Source organism: Phascolarctos cinereus, unplaced genomic scaffold (genome assembly GCF_003287225.1).
Source record: "Phascolarctos cinereus isolate Bilbo 61053 unplaced genomic scaffold, phaCin_HiC Scaffold_5;HRSCAF=322, whole genome shotgun sequence".
In the NCBI taxonomy this organism is placed as follows: Eukaryota; Metazoa; Chordata; class Mammalia; order Diprotodontia; family Phascolarctidae; genus Phascolarctos; species Phascolarctos cinereus.
Window position 1 is genome coordinate 93994459 of NW_027555958.1, and position 27839 is coordinate 94022297.

Below are 27839 nucleotides of genomic sequence, written 5' to 3' on the forward strand. Positions count from 1 at the left end.
CTAAGGAAAGGGAGAGGTAAATCCCAATACTGCCTGCTCCACCCTGACTCTTTTCTTCAGACCGCGGGAGCAGACTCCTCCTGGGCCTCATACTGTGGGCTCACACTGTAACACAAGCACATGCCATATGTTCATAAAGAAGGGGATTGATTCATTATTAACCATTTTGGGCCCTCCTTCAGAAAGAAATAAGGGCTGGTGATTTAATCCTTCAATTCAGTTTTAATTCACCTACAATGTATCAGGGGAGAAAATAGGTAGTCTGCAGATAAGAAGAAGAATGGCATACTTCTCCCTCCTGCCTCCCCCACGCTCTGCCAATTCTGGGGCAGACGGTAATCCTAGGCTCAGTTACTCAAATCCTATACCCACTGACTCTCTGTGAGCAGGCCCCTGTCGGGACCATTAACAATTGCTGCCCCCAAAACCCAAAGAGATTACCTGGCTTAAAAACAGAAACAAGAAACAACAAAAGAACAGAAAGGCCAACTTTGCTGTCAGTGGGGCAAATGGAAAACATCACATCAAGTTCTGTTACGTACAAGGAAGATAACCTCAAAAAATACTAAATGCCAAAGAGAGAACTCAGACTTTCCACTAAAAGCTAAGAACCAAAGGACAGATAAAGAGTAAAGGAGAAAAAAAAAAGCTTTTTGAAATGCACAGCCTTAGTGAGAGGTCATCCAGAATGGCAACCAATAGAATCACTAACTTTTATTCTCTCCCTCACTATGCCCTTCCCCCACCCCAACACCATATTCAAATGTCAAGTCTTTTTGATCGTAGGGTATCTCCAACATCTCTCCCACAGGTCTTCTTTAAATCACACACACACACACACACACACACACACACACACACACACACACACACACGGGCAGCTAGGTGGCGCAGTGGATAAAGCACTGTCCCTGAAGTCAGGAGGATCTCAGTTCAAATCCAGTCTCAGACCAAACACTTGACACTTCCTAGCTGTGTGTGACCCTGGGCAAGTCACTTAACCCCAATTGCCCCTCCCAAAAAAACAAACCCTATTCCACTAAATCTCACACACACACACACACACACACACACACACACACACACACACACTCCATGCTTCTCACCTAGATTACTGCAATGGTTTCCTAACTGGCTTCCTATATCAACCCTCTTCCGTCTCCAATCCACCTTCCCCAAAGCTGCCACAGTGATATTCCTAATCTTGAGATCAGAAACAAAGCACAATCTGACAAGTCCCTCTGAATCTCAATAAACTTAAATAACTCACTATTAATCACCTGTAGGCTCAAATACAAACTCCTTTGCATGGCATATAAAGCCCTTCAGCACCCTGCTTCAACTTACCTTCCCAGTCTTATAACATGTATCTCTATTCCCCTACTTTTATTCCATGGTCCAGTGAAACTGTCTTTCTTGCAATTCATCACCCATGACTTTTCATCTTCCATCTTCATGCGTTAGCACTGTTTGTCACTGTCCCTTATGCCTGGAATGTACTCCCTGTTCTTAGAATTCCTAGATTCTTTCAAAACTCAGCTCAGGGACCAGTTGGTACATGAGAACTTTCCTAATCTTCTCAGCTGCTAGTGTCCTCCCCAACCTTAAAATTACCTTGTATCCACTTTGTATTTACTTTCTTATGTACATTAGGGGTAGTTCTCTCACCCTTCCCCAATACAATCTAAGCTCCTAGAGAGTAGGTTTTTTTAGTTATTGTCTTTGTAGCCCCAGTACCTGGCATACAGTAGGTGCTTAATGCATAATTTATTGATTTGACTAGCAAGAAATCAGGCTCATAACCCCAAGTTAGAGCACCTTACATCCTATGTTACCTCAGCAAAGGCATGGGAAGAGAACACCGTAAGACAGAGGCAGATAAAAGCCAAAAATAGAATTGCAAAGGAGACAGTTTTTGATTGGAGAGTTGAAGGCATTTTCATTCCCTCAAAGTCCTTCCCACCCCAATGGCACAACCAATCTTGTGCCATTAGTTATCTAAAAAATCTAGGAGGACCTAGGGAACCATGGCTAGCTCCCACTCCTTGGAACTCCGTCTCTTTTGGCTGATGGTACATCCTCCTCCAGCCACTGGGAGTTGGGGTCCCTAAGACAGGCCATTCTTCACTATTAATTTATCTTGAGTTAAGGCCTTGAAAGATGAAGAAGCTCTTTCATTCACATAGTTATATAAATTAGTTTAATGAATTAACTTTGAACCCAACTCTAAGCTATGGGAATTGGAAAAGAGACAAAGGAGAAGATAGACTGACTTGGAGGCCCAGAGGGCTTATCATAGGGAGCTTAAGCAGATGTCAGAAGGAAATAGAAAATAATAATTGTGAGCATTTATATGGTAAATTAATGTTTGGAAATATTAAATCATTTTCTCCTCACAACTACCCAGGTTAGTAGGTGGTTCGTTCCTCATTTTGCAAATGAGGAAACTGAGGTAAACAGAGGCTAAGTGATTCACCCATGGTCACACAGCTAGATATTTGAACCCAGGTCTTCCTAACTCCAGGTCCAGTGCGCTATCCACTGTACCATCCAGATATCTCTAGACAAAGAAAGGAAGTGGGAAGACGCTCAAGTCAAAAAATGCCTGTTTGGAAATTTTTCTAAGATATCACACTAGCTACTCCCTTTCCACCTCCCAGAAGCCTGATAAGAGTCAAGTCAATTTCTGAAGTTAGGGAACTCTAGGCTAAATATCTTTATGGAAGAAAGGGAAATTCCACATATTCATTAGGCAAAATACCTTTAGAGGAGAGGGAAATTCCACATATTCATCTTCTTGTCTAGTAAAGCTGACAACGTTTGCTTGGGGAGCACTGGGTCAAATGGACCCACAGACAGGATAGCTATGGAAACTCACTTTAGGAATCAGAGAAGAGACTCCAGGTACAGACTGTTCATTTATTTGCTTGCTATTACCTCCACATATTTTAAGCTGAAAAAAAAATATCTCTCAATACCTCAATTCACAAGCAACATGGTTGCTAAGCCTTTCCTGGTCTTCCTTTAAACTAGTACTAAGTCTTTGCAATTTTGCTGAGGATTATTTTACTGCTAGGAGTTTCAGGGAACTGATAGGACATGAAATAAAATGTTATTGGTTTTCCCCATTCTCTGGCAGAACTAAACCCATTCTCTTTTACATTTTTGATTTTCTCTTTCCCTATTCATCAACTGAGTCATACTACAATTCCTTAGAGAAGATAGCTGAAGCATAAGAAAGTTTACATAATTAAAGGCTTAGCCAAGGTTCATCTGCATTACACAAGCTGGTAATGGTGGCCCATTCCTGGAAGACCCCTCAGACAAGGGGAAAGTGACTAACTGGGGGGCTTTGGTCAGGCCCCCTAGTCCATGGGGACCAAGTGACAGTAGGTTAACTCTACTGGAGATGTAGTGATCTGTTTTGCTTCACTATTAATGTTTCTTAGGATTTTAATTTTCTTTTTTTTTCCAATAGAGGGAGAAAATAAATGTTTATTAATTTTAAAAAAATTAAAACAAGAAAAAAAGAAACTCCCTCTTCTAAGATACAATATGAAGTCCTCAGCTTGGCATTTAAAGCCCTTCAGATCTAGCTCCCAACAGATCTTTCTAGGATTATTTCACATTCCTCCCCCTCACCAACTCTATGGCAAAGCCAAACTGACCTACATGCTTTTTCCCAAAGATCCCATTCCACTTCCTACCTCTGAGACTTTGCTTAGACTGTCCCCCACACTCCACATGCCTCAGCGTTTTCCCTCTTCACTGTAGCCTCTGGAATACTCCCTTCCCTTTAAAATTCAACTTGGGTGCCACCTCCTACAGGAGTCCATTCCTGATTTCCCCCTTCTCCCAATGGTACTCTCTTTCCCCTTCTGAAATACTTTGTATCTCTTCTGCATTTGTTTATCTATGTACATGACACATTTCCCCCCCAGTAAAGTATAAGCTTTTTAAGGGCAGAAAATGTTTTATTTTGTCTTTGAATCTTCGGCCTTGCACATCACAGGCACTTAGTGAATACTTATTAAAAATGAATTGTATTACCTCATTTCATCTCTGCAACAATTCAATGTAGGTACTACAGGTATTATTACTGTATCTCCATGATCAGAGACTAAATGCTTTTCCAAGAATGACCCAGCTAGCAAGTGCTGAAAGCCAGATTTGAACCAAGTTCTCTTCTGACCCTTTCCACTATGCCCTAATTTCTAAACGCTAATAATATCCTAATATGTGTAAAGCAGAGTTGGACCAAGTCTCCTATTCAGCAGGCACCCAGCCCAGATCAATACAAAGACAAAACAAATGTGATTTTGCCTTTAATAAGGTTTTCTGCAATGAGATGCTCTGATGGCTTCTCCTTTCTAAAGCAGACAAATGCTAGCTATGCTCGGCCCAAAGGTAGCAACACATAATAAAATAGGAGGAGTCTGCAAAAAAAACAAAAGAGAAGAGACTGTGGGAAATGATTTGCAAGCAAGTTCTCACCCAGAACATTAAACTATCTTCTTGCATTTCACTGTCCCTGGAGGACAGAAGGCTCCAAAAGATTAAGATAACAGCCTCCACAAGTGCTACCTTTGAGTAAATCAGAGTAGCAGGTGGAGGGATACTCAATGAACCTCTATTAGTTGGGAGCAAACACAGCTCTTCAAAAAGGCAACTCTTAGCAAAGGTTGCTAAGCAAAATACAAAACAAAACTTCTTTGTGGAAAAGAGGCCTGGGCAATTAACCCAAAACCAACAAACAGCTCCCGTGAAGCCTTATGTAAAGGTGTGCCTTCCCATACTCCTAGCTGTGCAAAAACCACCAACCACAAAAATTACCCTGTGGGAAATAGCAAGGCAAAAACCACTATGCCGGATAAATGATGCAAGGCAGCAGCAGTAATGAGCACAGCCCAGAAACTGGTGGAGTACCAAGAGCAAAAGGAAATTTACACTCTTCGTACAATCGGAGCCAATAAATGGCAACCACCTTAGAACGACACCTCTCTGCACAAGTTAGGCTCATAGAAAGAACTGATGGAGTCTGAATGTAGATTGAAGCATACTATTTTCACTTCCTTTATTTTTTTCATAGTTTCTTCCTTTTGATCTGTTTTTCATCTGATTGCACATATATAATCTACGTCAAATTGTTTACCATCTTAGGGAGGAGGGAAGGAAGGCAGAAAGGGAGAAAATTTGAACTCAAAATTTTATTTCTTTTTTCCCTTTTTTAATTATTTTTAAAAATCTTTTGTGTGTGTGTGTGTGTCTGTGTGTGTATGTGTGTGAGGCAATTGGGGTTAAGTGACTTGCCCAGCGTCCCACAGCTAGTGAGCTTTATGTGTCTGAGGCCAGATTTAAACTCAGGTTGTCCTGATTCCAGGGCCAATGCTCTATCCACTGCATCATCCCATGATTATTTTTTTTAATAGTACTTTATTTTGGAGCTCAATTTTATTTAAAAAAATGAATGTTAAAAATTGTCTTTACATGCAATTAGAAAAAAAAACTATTTAAAAGGAAAAAAAAGTTAGGCTCATATTCCCAAAAAGAAGATCTTTGTTTTTGGTGTATGATTTAAGCAATATAATGAAGAAAGTATTGGCCATGAAGCCCTGGTTGTATCATTAATTAGCTGTTGTCCCCCTCTACCATATCCAATCTGTTGCTGAGTTTTGATGTTCCCACCTTTACAACGTCTCCCGTATAAATCCCCTTTTCTCCACTCACACTACCCCCAGCTACAAGTCCTCATCACCTCATGCCTAGATCATTGCAATGCCTTCTGGTTGGTCTCCCAGCCACAGCTCTCTCCCCATTCCATTCAGCTGTCAAAGCGACCTTCCTAAAATACAGGTCTGTCTGTGATGTCACCCCACTACACAATAAATCCCAGTGGCTCCCTATTTCCAGGGTCAAATATAAAATTCTCTTTGGCATTTAAAGGCCTTCACAACCTGGCCCCTTTCTTACCTTTGCACTCTTCTCATGCTTTCCTTCCCTCCGCATGCTCTACAATTCATCAGCTTGGCCTTCTTGCTGTACTTTACACATAATACTCCCTCCCAATTCCCAATCTTTCCATGCCTAGAATTCTCTCCCTCCTCAATTCTAGCTCTTGGCTTCCTTCCCTCAAGAGTCAGCCTAGGGGCAGCTAAGTGTCACAGTGGATAGAGTACCAGCCCTGAAGTCCAGAGGACTGAGTTCAAATCTGTCCTCAGACCAAACACTTGACACTTACTAGCTATGTCACCCTGCGCAAGTCACTTAACCCCAATTGCCTTCTATTTGCACTGGATATATCACGGATGTACAATTTTTTTTTGCATATTGCCTCCCCCCATAAAATATGAATTCCACGAAACTGTCTCCGGGACCTTGTTTTTGCCTTTCTTTGTATTCCCAGTGCTAAACACAGTACCTGGGTGATAATAAGTGCTTAAAAAATGATGGCTGGATGACAGAAAAAGGGAGGGGTCAGCTTTACATCCCTTACATCCCTTTCTTCCAGTCCTCAAACCTCTGACCTGAGTAGAATTCAGCACATCTGGCTGTACACAGATGTACTTTAGACCCCTAGGAAGGCTATAGGACACATGACAGTCCTGGGCTAAGTAGTGTTGTTATTCAGTCATTTCAGCCATGCCCTACCCCTATTTGGGGTTTTCTTGGCAAAGCTACTGGAGTGGTTTGCCACTTCCTTCTCCAAATCATTTGACAGGTGAAGAAACTGAGGCAAACAGGGTTAGGTGACTTCCCCAGGGTCACACAGCTAGTAAGTGTCAAGTGTTTGTTCTGAGGCCACATTTGAACTCAGGTCCTCCTGACTTCAGGGCCGGTGCTCTATCCACTGCGCCACCTAGCTGCCCCTAAGATATGTGTGTGTGTATATATATATATATATATATTTTTTTTTTTTTGCTAGGCAACGGGGTTAAGTGACTTGCCCAGGGTCACACAGCTAGTGTTATGTGTCTGAGGCTGTATTTGAACTCAGGTACTCCTGAATTCAGGGCTAGTGCTCTATCCACTGGGCCACCTAGCTGCCCCCAAGAAGGGGACTCTTGAAATAAACAGGCTTGCTGCTAGTGGCAAAAGATGATGGCAAAGAAATTCAAAGCTCTAGCAGCAATACATTAAAAATCAACATGAGGCAGCAACAGAACAAGTAGGCCAAAAATTAAAAAATAATAATAATAAGTCAGATCAAATTGCCTTATAGATTTTTAAAAGAAATCCGTTGGACCTGTATCTTAAGACTGTGCCAACATACCTTTTTGGGAAGTAAACAGGCATAGGAATTATCCTCCAAATTTTTTTTTTCATTGCTAAAGAGTTTAATGTGTTTTAATAGTGTGTTGAAAGAAAGCCTGTGTTGTGTTCTATCTTCAACTGAGGAACCAGAAAACTGGGGAAAAACCACTTATTCAATTAACTACTTATTCAATTCAAAACACTAGATTTGCCCATATAACATTCATAGGAAAGGGAAGGGAATAAACATTTATGTAGTGTCTACTTTGTGTCAGGCACTATTAAGCATTTTTTTAAATAAATATTATTACGCTCATTTTACAGTAAAGGAAACTGAGGCAAATAGAGTAAGTGACTTGCTTAGGGTCACACAACTAGTAAGTGTCTGAGGCTGAATTTGAACTCAGATCTTCCTGGCTTCAGTCCATAGCACCCCTAGCTGTCTTGTAGTTGCAGAATGTCAGAACTTGGGGCAGCCAGGTGATGCAGTGGATAGAGCATTGGCCCTGGAGTCAGAAGGACCTGAGTTCAAATGTGACCTCAGACACTTGACACCAGCTAGCTGTGTGACCCTGGACAAGTCACTTAACCCCACTGCCTAGCAAAAACAAAACAAAAAAACAGAATGTCAGAACTAAAGAGGATTTTGAAGAACATGCAGTACAACCTTCTCATTTTATTGAGGAAGTAAATGAGGCACTGAATGGTCAAGTTTGTGACCAAGGTCACAAAACCAGTAGGAACCTGAATCTAGATTTGCTAAACGCCCAACCCAGTGCTCCTTCCATCATACCACACGGCCCCTCAGATGCATCAATCACAAAACAGCTAAATGGTTGACTCCGAGCAAATGGAAAGAATGTTTTACTGACACAACTGCTGAAGCAACCTGCCAAAAAGCTATTAATGCCCCACATTTCAACGAGGAAATAGGCTACAGAGTATTTTCTCTGGCTCACCCCAGATTAGCTTCAGCTTCAGAAATCAAACATCTAATTGCTTCTGCAACTGTGTGAAAGGACACACAGATAAAATTACAGAAAATGGAGTCCATGCTCTACGAGAGTTCAAAGAGACATAGGACCCCTAATGGAATAAAAACACTAAACAGTCCACCTGCATACTGCTGTCAAAGTCATTTTACTTAAATTCAAATCTGACCATGTGACTCCCCTAAGTCAACCAATTCCACTGGCCTCCTACTTACCTCTAGCATAAAATACAAACTCTTGTGTTTAGCTTTGAAAGCCCTGTACAACCTGACCAATCTATCCTCTCAGCCCCATTGGACATTACTGTTCCTCCCACCCTCTTCGATCCAGGCAAAAACTGGCCTCCCTCTCTATTCCTCACACACTGATACTCCATTTCTCATCTCTGTACCTTTTCGTTGACCATCTCACTTGCTTGGAATTCACTCTTTCCTTACCTCTGCCCTGTCTTCCTTTAAGATGCAGCTCAAGCATCAACTTTTGCATGATGCCCTTCCTGATCTCTTATCTTCCACTGCCCTTCCTCCCAAACTACCTTGTATTTTGTAAATAGTTTGTATATATTTGTATTTATTAACTTATATATGTGCCATGCATGCATATACTCATGATTTCCCCTATTTGAATGCAAACTCTTTCCAAGTGGGATGGTTTCACTATTTGTACTTTTTCTCCCTAGCATCTAGCATAGTGCCTGGCACATCATGGTTGTTCAGTGGTGTCCAACTCTTCGTGACCCCATTTGGGTTTCTTGGCAAAGATACTGGAGTGGTTTGCCATTTTCTTCTCAAGCTCATTTTACAGAACTGAAGCAAATGGGGTTAAGTGACTTGTCCAGGGTCACACAGCTAGTAAGTATCTGAGGCTAGCATCAAACTCAGGAAGATAAGTCTTCCTGGCTTCAGGCTGGACACTCTACCTAGCTGCCCCTTGGCACACAAAGATATTTAACAAATACTTGTGGAATGACTGAAGAGATAAAAGAATAGTAAATAATTGTGTACTAAATTTGTTGTATCTCTCTTAGCATCTACCTCTAAATCTCTCAGCAAACTAGTGTAATTAGTGTGATGGTCTGTTTGCAGGAAGATAGCAAAGTGTCACAAAGAATGCTGGATTTATGTTCAAATCCTGCCTCAGACACTAGACACTTACTAGCTTTGTGACCCTGGGCAAGTCACTTAACCCCAATTTCCTCACCAAAAAAAAAAAAGAATGCTAGATTTAAGGTCAGAAGGTTGAGATTCAAGCTTCAGTTCTGCCAATTACTAGATTAAAAAACAAGTCCTTTAGCTTCAGTGAGCCTTACTTTTATCGTCTGTAAAGTGGGAACAATAAATCTTAATACTTCATGGGGTTCTTAGTGCACAATGCCTTTCATAAACTGTAAAGTATTGTGTGTTCTATTACCATGCATCTGGTGCTGTCGAAAAACCAGGGGAAAACATATCCACTTTTGATCACCTATTAGCACATAGACAAAAGAGGCTTGTTCAAATGCAACATAATTCCCACTGTTTCTATGTCAGTTTCTGAAACAGAGATATCCAACCTCATCTCCTACACGCTTTCTTGTTCAGGCAACGTGTTCCCTGGGACTAGGTTCTGCTCTAGCCATGTAAGTCCTGTACATAAGAAGCTTCTGGCTGAGCCCATAGGTGTGTGGCAGTATCAGGTTCAATTCAGTCTGACTGCTGGTGCCCTAGATTACTTTTCCATTCTGTCTGTCCTAGTTTCCTGACCTGCTGCCTGTTCCAGCTTTGTGCTGCTTAAGCCACATTGCTAACCTCAACTCCCAGCAACTAACTGCCTTGCTGCAACCTCTGGGTACCACACGTACCCTTACTATGACCGAGTCCTCCTGGTCACACTACCTGGTGATGCATGCTTGTAAACTGCCCACTGCTCAATCAGCAGTTTTACACAGATCATCAATTTTACTGCATCTATGTCAAAATGCCTTTAAAAAAGGAAGGAGAAGGGTGCTCAGTAAGCACTTATTAAGTAAGTACCTACTATGTGCCGGGCACAATGCTAGGCTTCTGGGATTTTTTTTTTTAACTAGGTAAAGAGGCCATTCTCTGCCTCATTTCTTACTTGGCCTTAATCACTGAATGGCTGCTGCCTCGGTCAAACTGAGACCTGGAAAAGACCTTAGCTTGAAAAGGCCAAGGTCTCCCACTGTATCCTGGGCCATCACCAGTTGTCCTGATCTATATATAGCTTGCCGCTGGACCCAGATGGCTTGGAGGAGAAAGTGAGGCTGGTGATTTTGCACAGCCTTCCCTCATTCAAATTAAATTCACTTGCATATCTTGGCATCACCTCCCAGATGTCATGGTCCTCTTTGAAAATAAAGGATAAACAACAACAAATACTTATTAAAAGCCCACTGTGGGCTAGGCACAAAATGCTAGGCTCCTGGGATTTAAAGATAAGAATTTAGAAGTCACTGACCTCAAGGAGTTTATATTCTATTGAAGGGAAATGATACATAGACAGAAAAGTAAATACAAAATGTATACCAATTAAATACAAAGTAATTTCTGGGAGGGAGACATTTGTAACTGGAACATCAAGAAAAGATTAATGTAGAAGGCCTTAAAGGGAGCTACGGATTCTGAGAGACTGATGTGAGGGGGAGTGCATTCCAGACCCAAGGAGCTATCTATGCAAGGATATGGAGATGAGGAAAGAATCCCATAAATAGGGAACAGCAAGTAATAGAATTTTGCCAGTGGGGAACAGCAAATAAGCTAGGGTGACCGGACTACACAGAGTGGAATAATGTGGAATGAGTCTGGGAAAAAGTAGACTAGAAGTAGATTATGCTGGCTTTAAATGCCAAACAACATTATTTGTACTTTTTTTCTAGAGACAACAGGGAAACACTGGAGCTTCTGGGAGCCTAATTACCTGTGTTAGAGTGTGGGGGAGGTTATTTTTTCAAATCTTCAGACTTTTATTGAAAAATTGGTGTTGTAGCTCCTCTTTATTGAGGGGTCAGCAAAGGAAAGAAGATGGGGATCGGAATGCTCACTTTGGTAAACTGGCTTCAAAAGCCTGGGTTCATTCCACCTGGCCGGCTCCCTTCTAAGGTGTGCTAATTTTCAGTTGGGCCTTTGAAATATACATTAACTAAAAACTAGTCAGGGTTAAGTAGAATTTCAAGATAGGAAGGGTGTGTGAAGTGGACAGAGCTTGCACATACTTCTACCACAGGGTGGAAGGTTTTGTTTCCTGTATGAAAAAAATAAGATTTAATGCTAACCAAAAAAATCTGTCAGGCCAAAGAGTCTTGACTCATCAGCCTCTACCACAATAAGACCACGGCTGATTATGGCATTTGCCATGCCTACTGACACTCATGGAAATCAACAGGGAAAAAGAGCTCTAACCGAAGTCCTCCTTTGACAATTCAACTAAATGCTTGCATCACCATAACGCAGTGGAAATTAAGGCTACTTTAAAGACAATATGAACATTAACCTCAGCTCACTAAATAATGATTATTTTAAAGGCCATGTCCTGAGTTCACTCTTAGTTTTAACTAAGTTTTAACTATTAAGTGTGCCAGGTACTGGGGATATAAAGAAAAACATAAAATAGTTTATTCTTAAACATCAAGGAAGATAATATGTACCTATTTTAGTGTATATGAAATAAATAACAAACATGGTATAGGCAAAATACACAGTATATACACAATAAATGATAAAAATTACAAGATAATAACAATAAATAATCAAGTTGAAAGCAGCAACAGGAGGAATGTATCAGAAAAGGCTGCTTATATAGGCTTTGAAGAAAATTAGAGATTTTAAGAGCTGGAGATGAAGAAAGAGTGCATTCCAGACATGGGGAGCTAGCTTGTGCTAAAGCAAAGAGATAGGAAATTGAATATATTGTGTGAATAAAGAGCCAGGGCCAGTCTGGCTGTACTGTACAGTATATGAAGATATAAGAAACTTGGACCTGCAGAGTGAAGCTAGGTTAGGATAGGATTTAAATACCAAATGGAAAAGTTTGTATTTGATGCTATAAGCAATAGGGAGTCATTGGACTCTGTTGCATGGGAAGTGACAAAGTGAAACGGTCACACGTATGCTTTAGGAAGAACACTCACTTTGGCAGCTATTGGGAGGCTAGATTGGATTAGAGAGAGGAGGCTATCGCAATAGTCCAGGCAAGAAGTGATGGCTGACAGTGAATGTGTGAAGGCAGAGAAAAGGACAAATATGAGAGATGTTGTGAAAACAGAACTGATTTGATATGTGAAGATATGAGGAGTCAAGGGTGACTCCAAAATTGCAGATCTAGGTGACTGAAATGATTAGTGGTACCCTCAACACATACGCAGAAGAGAGGTGAGAAAGGATGACTGCAGCTGATGTTTATACTGTCTTTTATACTTTAAATACATTATATTACCTCATTTGATCTCCACAATAATGGTTAGGCAGGGATGCCAGTATCTATACCCATTTTACAGACAATAAAACCAGAGCTCACTGGGCCAAAGTCACAGAGCTAATAACTGGCAGAGCTTGGCTCTAATAATGCTCTATCCACTATTATAGAGCTACTTCCCATTGATTATTTCCTTCTATCCTTGTCAATTCAGACTAAGCCTTTTTACAGAAGTATTTTGTTTCTAGATGAAAATAATTGGCTTTATTTCCTCCCCTAGTCTCTCAGAAGCCAAAAGGCTTTGAAGATTGGGGAAAGAGAAAAAAGGAAAGAAAAAGATACATCAAGGAATCTTACCTGATTCTCCAAAGGGTACTTGTGCTAATTAGAGAGCAAACACAAAAAGTTTCATGGCCCAAGTAGAGTAAAGGCATATGTTTTCCCTTCCCCAAACCATTCTCCAGTCTACTAATCCCTTATATCTCCTGCCATGCCCTAGCCTTTCTTAATCTTCTTCCCTCAGCACTTCAGAGGAGAAATGTTTGCCTCTTTGTCCTTCATGCCATCCAAAAAGGATCACTGAAATGTATATGCCACAAGTCCAATGAGGGCAAGGAGGCTTGAATTCCAAGTCAACAGATCGGGTCTAAGGATCAACTTCGAGCGATGGCTGTGTGGTAATGAGGGATCCAAACAGCAAGCATTGCTCAAGCTTAGGTTTTGTTAACTATACTGCAGCAGAAGAGGAAACGCAGCCAGGAACACAAGGCCTCACAAAGTTGATGGCAGAGTTGTTGAACTCAAAGAATGCTGTTTCCTGAGACGATTCCCAAAGAACAGATGCACATTTAACTGTGAGAAAGACCTTTGTGGGTGGTGTTAAGGAAGACATTGAGGAATATCACTTCAAAGACTACTTTGAACAGGATGGAAAGGTTAAAGCAACTGAAATCATGGAGACAAGAACAAGAAGAAGAGTTTAGTTTTTATGACTTTTGATGACCATGACTCTAAGGTTGTCATTCAAAAATACCACACTGCAAATGGCCACAACTGTGAAGTGAGGAAAGCCTTGTGTTAGCAAGAAATGGCCGATGGTTCATCTGGTCAAAGAGGCTGAAATAGCTTTGGGAGCTTTGGTAATGGCCATAGAGGAAGCTTTGGAAAAAATAACTTAGGTCATGATGTGGTAATAGTGGTTTTGATGGCAGGTGTAATGGTAGAGGACATGGAAGAAGTGGAGATGGCTACAGTGGACTGAGCAATGATGGAAGCAGCCTGGAAAATGGTAGAAGCCACGATGCCTTTGGAAACTTACAATCAGTCTTCAAACTTTGGTCCCATAATTGGAGAAAAATTTGGAAGCAAGAGCTCTGGCCCTTATAGGGACCAATTTGGCCAAACCACATAACGGAAGTGGTTATGGTGATTCCAGTGTTAGCAGTAGTTACGACAGAGGCCAAAGATTTTAATTACTGTTAGGAAAGAAAGTTTGGTGGAAAAGGAAGCTACAGGTTACAACAGATTTGTGAACTTAGCCAAGTACAGTAGCAGGAGGGTCTAGTTGCTACTATGAGAACACAAGTTTTAGGCAAGACTTTTTATGTATGGGGGGGAAACTTCAAGATGGTATTTATGACTAATTGTAAAACAGGTTATTTTAGTTTCTGTTCTGTGGAAAGTGCAAAACATTCCAACAAAGGGGTTTTTTTTTGCACTTACGTTTTTGATGGCTAAATGCAATAATCTCATCATGAGACTAAATATCTTTTTTTTAAAAGCAGAAATGTCTGCTGAATTGACCCACCAAAACTAAGCAGACCCCTTTACTCTATAGTAAAATTTGAACCTAGCCAAAGAGATCCAGTCTTCGGTGAGGTGGGATAGGGGATCTCTCTGTCTCTATCTCTCCTCCCTCTGTATTTTTATAAATTTATACAATTGATCATATGTGCTTCCAATAAATCTTAAGGATAAACTGCATGTGCATTTCACCCTGCATTACATTAAAACAAGTTACCAGCCCACAAAGGTTTTAGTCAGTTATTCCTCTCTATATAAACTATAAAAGTAGCACATTGCAGCGAAATAAGCCTTCTTCAGTCATAATAAATGGTTAGTCACTCTGCATAAATATGGGTACAAGCAGGTGTCTCTTTGAAATAGGAGACTCCTGGTTGTTTGCATCTTCACCTACTTTGAAGGCACACAATGGTTACCCTCCAAAGAGCTCTGCTGAAAATGTTCCCATGTTACCAAGGCAAATGCTATCTAATGGGTGCTGCTGACCCTTTGGCTACTCTCTCTCCTATGGCTGAAAGAAAGCCCCCAGCCACCACAGGTACACTACAGGCAGCCACACCAGGGGAGGGGGTAGTGACTCTTGATCTGTACTTATCAGGGGTCCTTACCTTTACCCTTTAAATAAAAAGGTTAAGATAAGATAAGTCTTATTACTTGAATAGACCCCAATTTAGTAAATGGAACTGAAAGCCGAGCTGGCTCAAATAAACTCCTCTGCCAGACCCAGGAGCAGTGACTGCTGCTTATCTGATACTATTCTGATCTTTTATACCATAGAAGGGATTCTAGCTGTTCAACTTGACGTAGTTTTTCACCTCAATAGGGATACTGTAGATAATAATGAGAGGCACCTCTTTTCTTTAAGGAAAAATACACATTTTCCCAGTAATAAATATTTAACTGACCTCATTAGGGATTATATATTATGGCAGCCTTCACAGTCTAGGTCTAGTTAAATCACAGGAAAAGGAAGCAACAACACCACACGAGTAGCATCTGCACCAATAGCATCCCAAATAACTTTTTTAAAAACTCGGGGCTGGGTGGGTAGGGAGGGCATCAGTGCAACGAAAGGTAATTTGAGTCCAAGAGTTTAAGAACTTAAAAGGGTATTAACAGGTACTTGGAGCAGCTTTAAAAAACGCTGAGGCATTTCTTGAATTGGCATGGCTCATGACATTTTAATAAATACCTTCTTCTCAGTTTCTAATTTTTAGCTTAACCTGCTATTGCATTTACTAAGCAACTGGTATTAAAGTGGTGGCATGAGGAAGGCAACCCATCATATTTTAGAAATCCACAATGTACAATAATTTTTCAAAATCAGGTTTCTAGATTCACCTCCAGGAGACTCGAGGGCAAATTATTTTTTTTTCTTTGCCACATTATTTTACCCAAAGTATGGAGAAATGGAAATAAGAGGCAGCATTGTGTTGTGGGTAGAGAGCTGGTCTTGGATGCAGGATGACTTGGATTCAAATTTCACCTCTGACACATACGGGCCATACGACTTTGGACAAGTGACTTCATGGCCAATTTTTTTTTTAAAGACCACTAAGGGCAGGGAGAGGGTTTTGTTGCTGGACCAATGGTAGCAGCCAGTCGCTGCTGCATCCCATCCCCAGTGAAGCTCTGCCTGAGATAGCCCATCCTGCAGTAATAGTGTCTGGCATGGGAAAGGCATCTCAGGCCCTGAGAAGCAGCTTCCACAACTTACCCTCAACTTTTTACTGCTTCTAAAGTCCAGGACATAAGCAGTCAAGGGAAGGAGAAATGTCTTAATGGCAGGAAAGTATGGTACTGTCAGGCTTCTATCGAAAAGGGAAAGAAATCCAGTGATGAGGGAAAGTTAGGTGGGGCAGTGTATAGAGCACCGGCCCTGGAGTCAGGAGGACCCGAGTCCAAATCTGGCCTCAGACACTTGATACTTACTAGCTATGGGCAAGTCACTTAACCCAATTCCCTAGCCTAAATAAATAAATAAATAAATCCAGGGATGGGCAACTGGAATATAAAGGCAGCACCAAGAATCAAGCAATTTGAAAACCCCTAATCAAGCAGTCCTTGTCTCTGGATAAACAGACATTCAAACACATGAAAGGAAAAAGGAAGTTAGGGAAATACAACATGCACAATACTCATTTCTAATAACTAATGTTTTTGTAAGGATCATCATTAATAGACTGACCTTTTATTATTTATATGGCAAGTACTCAGTGTTGCTCTGGGCATGGACATTCTTCAATTGTGGAAAAATCCTTAATAGAACCCAACTCACTAAAAATTAAATCCCTTATATGAAAACTAAATGAAATGAAATCATCTGGTGGAGCTCCTATCCTGAATGTCCTCAGAGAACTCTTGCACTATTCTCAGGGTGATTCAAAAGCAGTTGGGGAGGGAGAAAAATTTGGAATTCAAAATATTAAAAAAAAATGAATGCTAAAAATTGTCTTTACGTATAATTAGAAAAAAATAAAATACTACAAAAAAGAAAAAATTGTGAGCTTGGTGATCTTAGGCAAACATGGATAGACATGCATGAAATAATGAAGAGCAAAATGAGCAGAACCAAGACAACGTTGGATACAGTAACAGCAATATTGTTTTAGGAACAATTTTGAGCAACAAAATCATTTTGACTATTATAAATACCCCCAATTAACTATAAAGGACACATGAAGGAAGACGCTATCTGCATCAAGATAAAGAACTGATAAATAGAAGTATGTACAGAATATATATGTGTATATTTGTGTCTAATGGTAGCCATCTCTGGAGGGGGGAGTAAAAAAGGAGAAAAAAAAAGAAATTTACATGATAATTGTATCATATATTTTAAAAGAATAACAAGTTGTACACAATAGATTTACAGTTTCATGTGCAATCATCTTTTTTTTTAAAATTATACTACTTTATGGAAATGCTGGTTTTTATTCCATAAATTAAAAATAAAATAAATAAAACATTTTGAAAGCACTTTTGGAACACCTACTATGTGCCTAATGCTGTGCCTGGTACTTCAGATGGACAGGGAAAAAAATAAGCCAAACTCTTTTAGGGACCTTATAATTTCTCTACTACTAAATTAATAACCATTTTTAAGTGCCTACAGTAAGCAGAACATTATATATCAGCACTTGTTGAGGAAATAAGACTGATGTACCTAAAACATTGGCTGAACAATAAGAAACAGCATATAACTAGCTAGTAATTGTGGCTATGACAGTTCAGTTGTTATAGGAGCTCAGAGGAGATGGAGATCAAGTCAAGAAGCATTTATTAAGTGCCTACTATATGCCATACACAGTGCTAGGAGTCCTGATAAAGGCCCTTTCCTGAGGGAGCTAACAATCTAATGGAGGAGACAGATGAGAAGTATGCAGGATAAATTGGAAATAACTCAGAGGGAAGGAAGTAACACTAAGAAGGATGGAGAAATGCTTCATGCAGGAGACAGGATTTTAACTGAGATCAACCCCTCACACTCTTAGAGCCTGGGATGGGCAGCAACAGAATGGAAAGAAAGCTCTATACAATGATCCAAGACAATTCCAAAAGACTCATGATGGAAGATACTATCCACATTCAGAGACAGAACTAATGGAGTTTGAATGCATACCATTTTCACTTTTTTTCCTTTGTTCTGTTTCTTATTTTACAAGAAGACTAATGTGGAAATATGTTTTACATGATTACATATGTATAACCTATATCAGATTGCTTGCCATCTTGAGAAGAAGAGATGGGAAGGAAGGAGGAAGAAAAATTTGGAACTCAAAATCTTTTCCTTTTTTTAATTAATTTATTTTAAGCTTAAATACAAAAACTTAAATACACAATAAGAAAAGAAACATATTATAAACTTAAATACAAAATGAGAAAAGAAAAAATAGCATTGCCAGTACACAGCAGAATGTAAGAAAGGATTCAAAATACACAGCAACAAATTTGTTTCAAGAAAGCCTATATAATAAATACTATGTATTGTGTTCAGAGCTGTCCATCTTTTCTTTGCTTCCTTGTAAGTTTTCTTTTGTTCACAGCTGTACACTTTTTACTTTGTATTTCTGCCCTCTTTTCCCTCTTTTCCCCCAAGAAGGTGCAATTAAGCGTGGATGTATTTGTGTGTGTGTATATACACACATATACATACATATATACACACGTACACATATATGTATATACACACACAAACATACATCTAAATAAAAATATACATGCGCATATACACTTACACACATATACTTAGATATCTATAATCATACTCATATACGGACATTAGATTCATATACATTTATGTAAGACCGTACCATACTTAGTTGTCCTCTGTCTCTTTCTCTTTGACTTCTTCCTTCATAAATCTGAGTCTTTCCATATTTTTTTCAAGTCTACTAACTCATCATTTCCTACATCATAGCAATATTCCAACCTTATACTGTCTAATTATTTTAGTCTAAAACAATATTGATTAATATGATTGACATATAGTATAGTTTCCCTATTTTTCTCTTATGATTAAATATATTTTCTTAACCTACCCCACCTTCAAGAATCTCTCCCTTATCCTCCCATTCCTCTAAATACACTTCTATTATCCCACTCTTATCCTATTCCCTCACCCTTCCCACTAAAAAAATTCCTTCCTTATCTTCTCCCTCCTCCCTATCCCTTTAGCCTTTAATTTTTCTGAATTTAGAAGACTTTTATACCATGTTAGATATAAACGTATTGTTCCCTCTTAAACCCATTCCCAGTAAAAATAGGTTCCAGAACTACCAGCCCTCCTCCCCCATCTAATTCTTCTGTCAGTTCTTTCTCTTGTACCTCATGTGTATAATTACTCTTTTTACCTGTTCCTAAATAGTTTTACTTTTAAAAATCATATCATGTTCAGGTCTACCCCAATCTTTCTTATGAACTACCCAATTACTAATAACAATCTTAGATATACATTTTACATTACTCACTTAAAGGGTAAACAGTCTGTCCTTATTGAAAGCCCTTGTAATTAGTCTTTGATATGTACTTTATATTTCTCTTGGATCTTATATGTCAAATCTTCTATTTTTGTGTTTTTTTTTAACAAAATCCTGAAAGTCTGACAATTCATTAAATATCCATTTCTTTTCATTCAAGTTTATGCTTAACTTTACTGGATATGATATTTTCAGACACAACGCTAGTTCTTTTGCCCTTTGATATAGTGTTCCAAGACCTGGGGCCTTTTAGTGTCATTGCTGCTAGGTCCTGTGTGATTCTAATTGTGGCACTGCCATATTTAAATTGCTTTTTTTCTTGTTGCTTATAATATTTTATCCTAGAGCTGGGGGTTTCAGAATTTGACTATGATATTATTCTTATAGGTTTTCCTTGTAAAATCTTTCAGGTGGTGATCGGTGAATTTTTTCTATTTCTATTTTTCCTATGTTCTAACACTGTAGGATAATTTTCTTTAATTTATTTCTTGTGTCATTGCATCAAGATTCTCTTTTTGATTATAACTTTCAGGTAGTACAGTTATTCTTATGTTTTCTCTTTATGATCTGTTCTTCAGATAATTTGTTTTTCTTATAAGATGTTTCTCTTCTATTTTTCATTTTTTTATATTTTATTATTTCTTGGTCTTATAACTTTGCTGGTTCCCCTTGCCCAATTCTAATTTTCAAGGAGTCATTTTCTTCCTTAAGATTCTGGATCTCCTTTTCTAATTGATTGACTTTCTTTTCATAATCTACTTGTTTTTCTTGGATTGCTTTTTTTTAAAAATTTTTCCTCAATTTCTCTCATTTTATTTTTAAAGTCTTTTTTAAGCCCTATGAATTCTTTTTGGGCAGGCGACCATTTGACGTCACTTTTTGGGGTAGGAGAGGCTTTCTTTTGCTTCGATACCCTCCTCTGAAGATGAACCCCAGTCTTTTCTATTCCCATAGTAACTTTCTATGGTTGGATTCTTTCTCCTTTGCCTTCTCTCTCTCTTTTTTTTTTATTTGCAGCAGCTTATTTTTTGCAATCACTTCTAGTCCTGGGGTATGGGGGTGGTGCCTCTGGCCTCAGATCCTCCTTCAGTTTTCCCTTCTGGCCTGGAACTGAAACCAAGGACTCTGCCCTCCTGTAAGTGCCCACAGCCAGCCAACTCCCCACCCCGCTGCTTCTTCAATCACTGGGTGTGTGCCGTTGTCTCAGCATCACACCTGGCCCTGGCGTCCCTTATCAGCAGAAGTTCCCTTAATCTTCCTGGGCTCAGACACTGGACTCCCAACACTGTCTTGTCCAGGAAGTGAAAGTTCCTGTGGCTACGGCCAAGGCTACCTCCCAACCCAGCCAGTTGTTGTTTCAAGGGAACTAACCTGAAGGTGTTTACTCTTCACAGGGACCGAATCTTGTTCCTGGGATTTTTCTTTGATCTTCTGTGATTGTCCCAGGAGAACCACTGTATTGCCCCAACTCTTGTTTATTTTTACCACTCTATGTTCTCTGCGAGGTGCTATTTTGTCTTGTTTGTAGGGGAAACCTAGAGAGCTTGGAATTTTCCGACCTACTCTGCCATCTTCCCAGAATCCTCTCTCTCAAAATCTTTCAAAAAATGAATGTTGAAAATTGTCTTTACATGTAATTGGAAAAAATAAAATATTATTAAATTTAAAAAAAGAAAAAAAAAACCAGAAAGCTCTCTCTTTGAACCCAACTACCATGAAGGTAAGAGCCTCCCGGGATCTCCTTTCTAGCTTATCTCCCAGAGCAGCAATAAAGGCTGCGGCTCTCCTGAGGCTGAGGTTAGTTAGCCACAGGCTAGCTCTAAAACCTACAGAACTACTACAGGCACAAAGGACCAAAAGAATCTTTTGGCTAGAACGAGAGACCTAGATATGTACCTGTCTACTGTAAATTACCCAGCAGAGAGACTCTGACAGCAAACACTTCCCTTTGTGATTGCCATCACTTAGCAAGACACCAAATCAGAGCTCTATTGATAAGAAGTCTAGTTTTTTATCTCTTCTATATGGAGGGACAATTACCTATGCCATATCAAAAAGATTAACACAAGTTAAACTCAGTTTAGTTCATCCAGGTCAGCATTCTGTTAACTCACAATAAGGTCTTTTCTAGATCAACCCCAAAGGTATACACATTCTATCTTCTCTTTATATCATTATCAACAGAGGTCTAAGCATCTACCTCTAGTAGAGAGGACATAATTAGATGCTGCATTCAGCAGAAAGACGACTATGGAACCTACCCAAAGAAGGGCAGATAGACTTTAGAAAGCTTTGATCTGGTAGAGATGTTCACTTCCATTCTATTCCCCAACTAAACAAGAAAAGCCATTCCGTACGTTCACGTGTGGTATCTTTATCCTCGTTCTAAACTTACTATCTTTCACTGTGAGCGAGTCACTTTCCTCACTTACAGATTTTTTTTCCTTTTCAGCTGGACCTAGGATTTCATTGGCCTGGAGAACTCCTGAGGAACAGAGGCCTTCCCCAATGCAAACTCTACACAATTTTGCAACTTACAGCCTTAGGTGTGAGGAGCATTGAATTTAAATGACTTGATCGAGGTCTTATAGCAGGGCTTGAACCTGATTCTGAAGTTGGCTCTTGTTATTATTGTTCATCTTTTGTTCTCAAAGAGGAAGGAGATGTCATGACTTGCAAGTGAACTGGATTTAAGTGAGGCAGGACAATGCAAAGTCACCAGCCTCACTCTCTCCTCCAGAGCCATCTGGGTCCGGTGGCAAGATGTAGATCAAGATCACTGGAGATGGCCCTGGATGCAATGGAAGGCCTTGGCTTTTTTTCAGCTAAGGTCTTTAACAGGTCTCAGTTTGTCTGAGGCAACACCCATTCAGTGATTAAGGCTATAAAAATGAGGCAAAGAGTGGCCTCTTTCACCTAATCAAAAAAATAAATAAAATCAATCTGGGAGGGGAAGACCCTCAGGGTTTCTGGCCAAAACAAAAATCATTGCTATTTACTTTATGAAGTACTGTTAGGTACATATAGTCAAAATCCTTAAAATGACAGCTAATATTTTATAATAAAGGGAACTCTAGCAAAAGACAAGGATTGATATAAAGTCACAACCTCTTCTGGCCTGCTTTCTCATCTTTAAAATGAGGAGTTTGGACAACGGTCCCTAGCAACTCTAAATTTGTCATTCTCCTATGATTTTAAGAGAGGTAATACAATCACAGGCTTCATTAAAAAAGTCACAGGGAGATGATAGCTTTCTTTGATTGGCCAATAATGGGTCCCAGTCCAAGCCTCACTTGGTCATTGCTTGGCTCTTGTCGAGATATTAGGAGACACCCTGTTTTCCAGAGCTAAGGCCCAGCAAGAAAGCTGTGCCCTGAGCTTGACATAACAACAATCTTTTGCACTCACCCTCTGGATGATCTCAGACCCGGCAAAATCCCAGAATTGTTTCATACCTGTACCAGGTGGTTTCTGAGCTTAGACAAGCACCTGCAGTACCCATCTTCTGGTCATGAAGTCCTGCTACGAATCAAACTTGTCTCAATATTGCTGTTACCCCTCATTGTCAGGGCTACAGCTTACTGCATAGCTACTGGTATAAGTACTGAGATCTCCTCACACTGCCTTGGGTCCCCCCACTAGGGGTGGGGCTCCTGCACATGTGTCCTTCCTTGCAAGCCATCTTTCTCACTTTTAAATTAAACTTGTTTGATTCCTGACTGTCCTGTCTCTAGCCTGCTTTGGTCAGCTCCGGCCACTCACAGGTTCTGGTCCAGTAACACTCCCTAACCACTACATCACATTGCCTTTCCATCTGCTTTAAAGATGAGAAGCATCTGTGAAATAATAATGATAATACCTGTACTACCAAGCCCCACAGGGTTGTTAAAGAAGCACCTCGAGAACCCTAAAACACGATATAAATTGAAAGTCATTGAAACACTAAATAAATTGAAAGTCATCTTCTTTCAGCTGGATTCATTCAGCTCTCTCACTATTCACTAGAAGAGTGTAAATCCATTAAATACTAGGACTGATCGTTCTGTGCTCCTTATTGCTTATCTCTATCCAAGTAATTTGACCGCTAGTTTGTCCCACTGAGTTTTCAGCCTTCTGGAAAAATTGTTTGTGGCACCCCTGTGGTTTTTAATGATTTGGATGCTTTCTCATGGCAAGGGAAGACATACTTGTTAACGTTTCCTTTGAGTGTCCAGACAACACACATGTAATTGGTGAGTGAAAAGTCAGCATAAAAAGTCACTTTCTTATGAACAAATGGTTGAATTCTCTGAATTCTTCTTGAATGGAAAATGAATAAATGAAAAAGCATTTATTAAGTGCTTTCTATGAACAAAGCACTATGGATAGAAATAGAGGAGACAGTCCCTACTCTCAGGGAGGTCATACATTCCAATGGGGGAGATAATAACATAGGTTTCAGCAGCAAATCAGAGAGAAAGGTCCCATGGTTCTTAAGATACATCAGGGTACAAAGCAGGTTGTCATTCATCTTCAATTACATTTCCACTGATAAAAATGTATCCATTTCCAATGTTGAACCATTTGACAGTGCCAAGAACGTAGCGTTGAGAAATTTTCTGAGTCTTGAGTGGCTGTGGTTGCTGAAGTGGGAGCTGTTCAGCAGTTGCCAGGTCACATTTCCACAGGGGTCGCTTCCTGGGAGGATGGCTATGGGGTCTGGGATGGAAGCAGAAGAGTTGGGAGGGGGTACAGTCCTTCCTGGGGTTCTTGGGCTTACCTGTTTGTCAGTCGTGGCAAGCTGGTCATCAGTTGGTGATGGTGGTGACAGTGAGGAAAGCAAGCCTCTTCTCCACAGTTATTACTTCCCCTCAAGGATGGCCGAGGAGCCTGGACTGGAAGCAGGGTCAGTGGTGTATGTTGTAGGGGAGGAAGGGAGCTTATTTTCATGTCTCTTGGCTTTAGAATCCTGGGCTATCTTCATCAAGATCTGAGGGGGTGGTGGGTCATATTTCACCTCCTGCTTCTCCTCAGAATACATTTCTTCTTTCTTTGGAAGAGTATAATCCAGCAGATTTTCAAAAGGCAAATGGTGGGGGTCAACATTTCCAGGTCAACATTTTTCAGAAGCAGGCTACTGGTGGCCCACACATTCAAAAGCAATTCCTTGGGCAGCTTGGTGTCAGATTATCTGGTTATGTATCTTGAAAGATTGAAGTATTCCCATCTTTGCTGGAAAAACAAAGCTGTTTCTTTCAAATGGTATATTTCCAGAAAGCATTTATTAAGTGCTTACTATGAGCAAAGTTAGTCTTTGCTCACTCAACCTAACTTATATCTTCTGGAGAGATAGCAGACTGACTAAAATCCATATACACTTGAATTACTTTTATTAATACTCTTTCCATTGATTTGGATATTCTGTCCAATGATATAGATTGTAACCCACTTACACCTGCCCATATTCTCTGTGACTTTTGTCCATGTCTTACCCTAAGTTCATCACAGAGGTCCAACCCAATGTGCTAGAAGCCATCCTCAGTTTTTTCTTGACATCAAGAAGATACTAATGGAGTATTCAACAGTCATCCTTCGCCCTTGCTGCTTGCCTAGGTTCTCTTCCTATCCTGGGTGACATCTTCTATTCCTGTTCTCTGAAATTCCTTATTTGTTATGTGTTGCATAGGTGAGCTTTTACTCATACTACCTATTAATAACCTTCTAGCAAAAACAAATGACTTCTAGGTGGCCCAGTGGATAGAGCACTGGCCCTGAAGTCAGGAGGACCCGAGTACAAATCCAGCCTCAGACCAAACACTTGACACTTACTAGTTGTGTGACCCTAGGCAAGTCACTTAACCCCAATTGCACCCCCCCAAAAAAAATTACTTCAAGAAACATACATCATGCAACAAATACTAGGCCTGGCTTAAAATTCCAATTCTGCCACTTATTAGCAAGGGAATTAACTCCTCTGAGTCTTACTTTCCTTGTCTGTAAAATCAGATTCATATTCACAAGGTTGTTGTACAGAAACCTCTTTGTAAACAGTGGAACACCCATGTGAATAAGCTAGTAAAAAAAATAACCTAGGTGAACCTAGAGGCAAGGGCAGAAGTGAAAATTACAGAATCCAGCGGGCATAGTGGTTTCGTTTATTGTGTTGAGCATGCAGGTGTGCCTCCCTTTAGACAGAAAAGCCAGTTTTGAAAAGTTGCATCTAAACCCAACCATATTTTAAGGCCATGACGCTATTTAAAGGAATTCTGCAGTGATCGCCTACAGGCCCCACCTCAGAGGGGTTGCTGGGAGGAGAACATATTAGACAATAGTTTATCAAGTTCTGTGCAAATATGAGCTGTTGCTGCTGTGCCTTTTTTTTTTTGCCTAGGCAATGGGGTTAAGTGACTTGCCCAGAGTCACACAGCTAGTTAAGTGTTATGTGTCTGAGGCCAGATTTGAACTCAGGACCTCCTGACTGCAGGGCTGTTGAACTATCCCCCATACCACCTAGCTGCCCCCAGTTGTGCCTTTTAAAACATGAAAATGAATCCTGGTGCTTCTCTGTTCTGAAACTTCATACAGCAGGTTTGACAAAAGTTAGGCATCGATACAGGCAGATGAAGGTGGGCTGCTCTCTCCTCAAGCTTCCCAACCTATGGCTTGTCTACCCAGCTGACTCAGGAAAGATGGTGAGCACTGTTTTGCTGACCTTTACTCTGACCCTTCTTTGCTCCACCCTTTCTCCTCAGCTCACCCACAGCTACACTAAGAATGCTGAGGAGATCTCTTTGGAGGTTTATTTTTGCTGTTCATCTTCATTAGTTGCAGATACCATCACCAGCACAGCCTTATTATTTCTTGGCCCAGGTAACAAACGGAGATTGAGAAAACAAGGCTAATTCCTCTCGTGCACATTAGTGGCTGCACTCCTAGGACCTTGCCAAGAAAACCTTAGAGACACCATGCTAAAGGCTTGGGGCTGATGGTTTCCAGGTCCAAGACTGGGTGGAATTAGCAGGGTGTGGAGGAGTACAGTAAACTCTTTCCCTTCCTGTGCTAGGTGGAAAGGATACAACTATTCCAACAGCAGCCCTCTTCAGGGGGGAATCAAGACAGCCAAAAATGGCAGCTAAGACCTCAGGGACGTTAGGGAGTTATTTTGGAGGTAGAGCGCAAACTCAGAGAAAACCCAGGAAAGCAGAACCTCTAAGCCAGGGGTGGGAATCTGCAGATGTTTTGTAAAATTTGGATTCAGCCAAAAGGCCAAACTTAAGGATCTAGGAAACCCCATGTGGCATCAAGGCTTCAGGTTCCCCACCCCAGTCTAAGAAATGTTCTTCAAAAGGCTATAGGAAGCCTATATAAAGTCTTCCCTGCCATGATCAATTCCTTCAAAAGTGGCTGCTTTGCTGACTTTGATAGACTTAGCTCTTCTCAGCAAGGAAAGATCTAAGACAATTCCAAAAGACTCATGATAGATCCACATCCAGAGAAAGAACTATGGAGTCTGAATGCAGATGGAAGCATGCTATTTGCTCTCCTTTTCTTTTGTGGTTTTGTTTCTTCTTTCTCATGCTTCTTCCCATTAGTTCTAATTCTGCTTTAAGTCATGACTAATGTGAAAATGTACTTAATATGAATGTGTAAGTAGAGCCTATATCATGTTACATGCCCTTTTGGAGAGGAGGGAGGAGAAAGAAGGGAGAGAAAATTTAAAACTCAAAATCTTATAGAAGTGAATGTTGAAAACTAAAAATAAATTTAAAAAATTTTTAAGTGCTTTGTTTTGGAAAGGATAACACATCTAGGCGCTTAGCACAAATTTACACCATTGTTTCTGCTTTGGGACACGCTTCAATTTGTTGAGCAAACTCTGAACTCACACGCGTGACCAATGAAGACCAAATCTTACTTAATGCCAAACAAACCAATCCAAGGAAATTATTTCTGAATAACCTTGAGCTAAAATAAGGGCCTATTGAGGAGGCTTGTCATCATTCTCTTACAGGTGAGTTTTACACAAAAGAGAACTGGAAAAACTGTTTACCCATTTTGGTATATTGGTCAACTCAACAAGCATTTATTAAGCACCTTCTGTGTACCAGGCACTGTGCTAAGGGCTGGTGATGTAAGGAAAGGCAGAAAAACCATCGTTGCCCTCAAGGAGCTCACAGTCTAATAGGGGAGACAACAGGCAAACAACTGTATACAAAATGTGTGTGTATGTGCGTTCAGTCAAGTCCAACTCTTTGTGACCCCATTTGGAGTTTTCTTGGCAAAGATACTGAAGTGGTTGGCCCTTTCCTTCCTCTAGCTCATTTTACAAATGAGGAAACTGAGGCCGAGTGAAGTGACTTGCCTCCGGTCGCACAGCTAGTAAGTGTCTGAGGCCAGAGTTGAACCCAGGAAGATGGGTCTTCCT

At 40.3% G+C, this 27839-nt stretch overlaps 1 protein-coding gene and 1 pseudogene across 1 annotated transcript in view; one reads left to right on the forward strand and one right to left on the reverse strand.

Annotated features, from left to right (window-relative positions):
- SYNJ2 (synaptojanin 2) overlaps nt 1–27839 on the reverse strand; it is a 145141-nt gene that overhangs the window by 111542 nt on the left and 5760 nt on the right.
- Nucleotides 281–14125, forward strand: LOC110208634 (heterogeneous nuclear ribonucleoprotein A1-like 2; annotated as a pseudogene).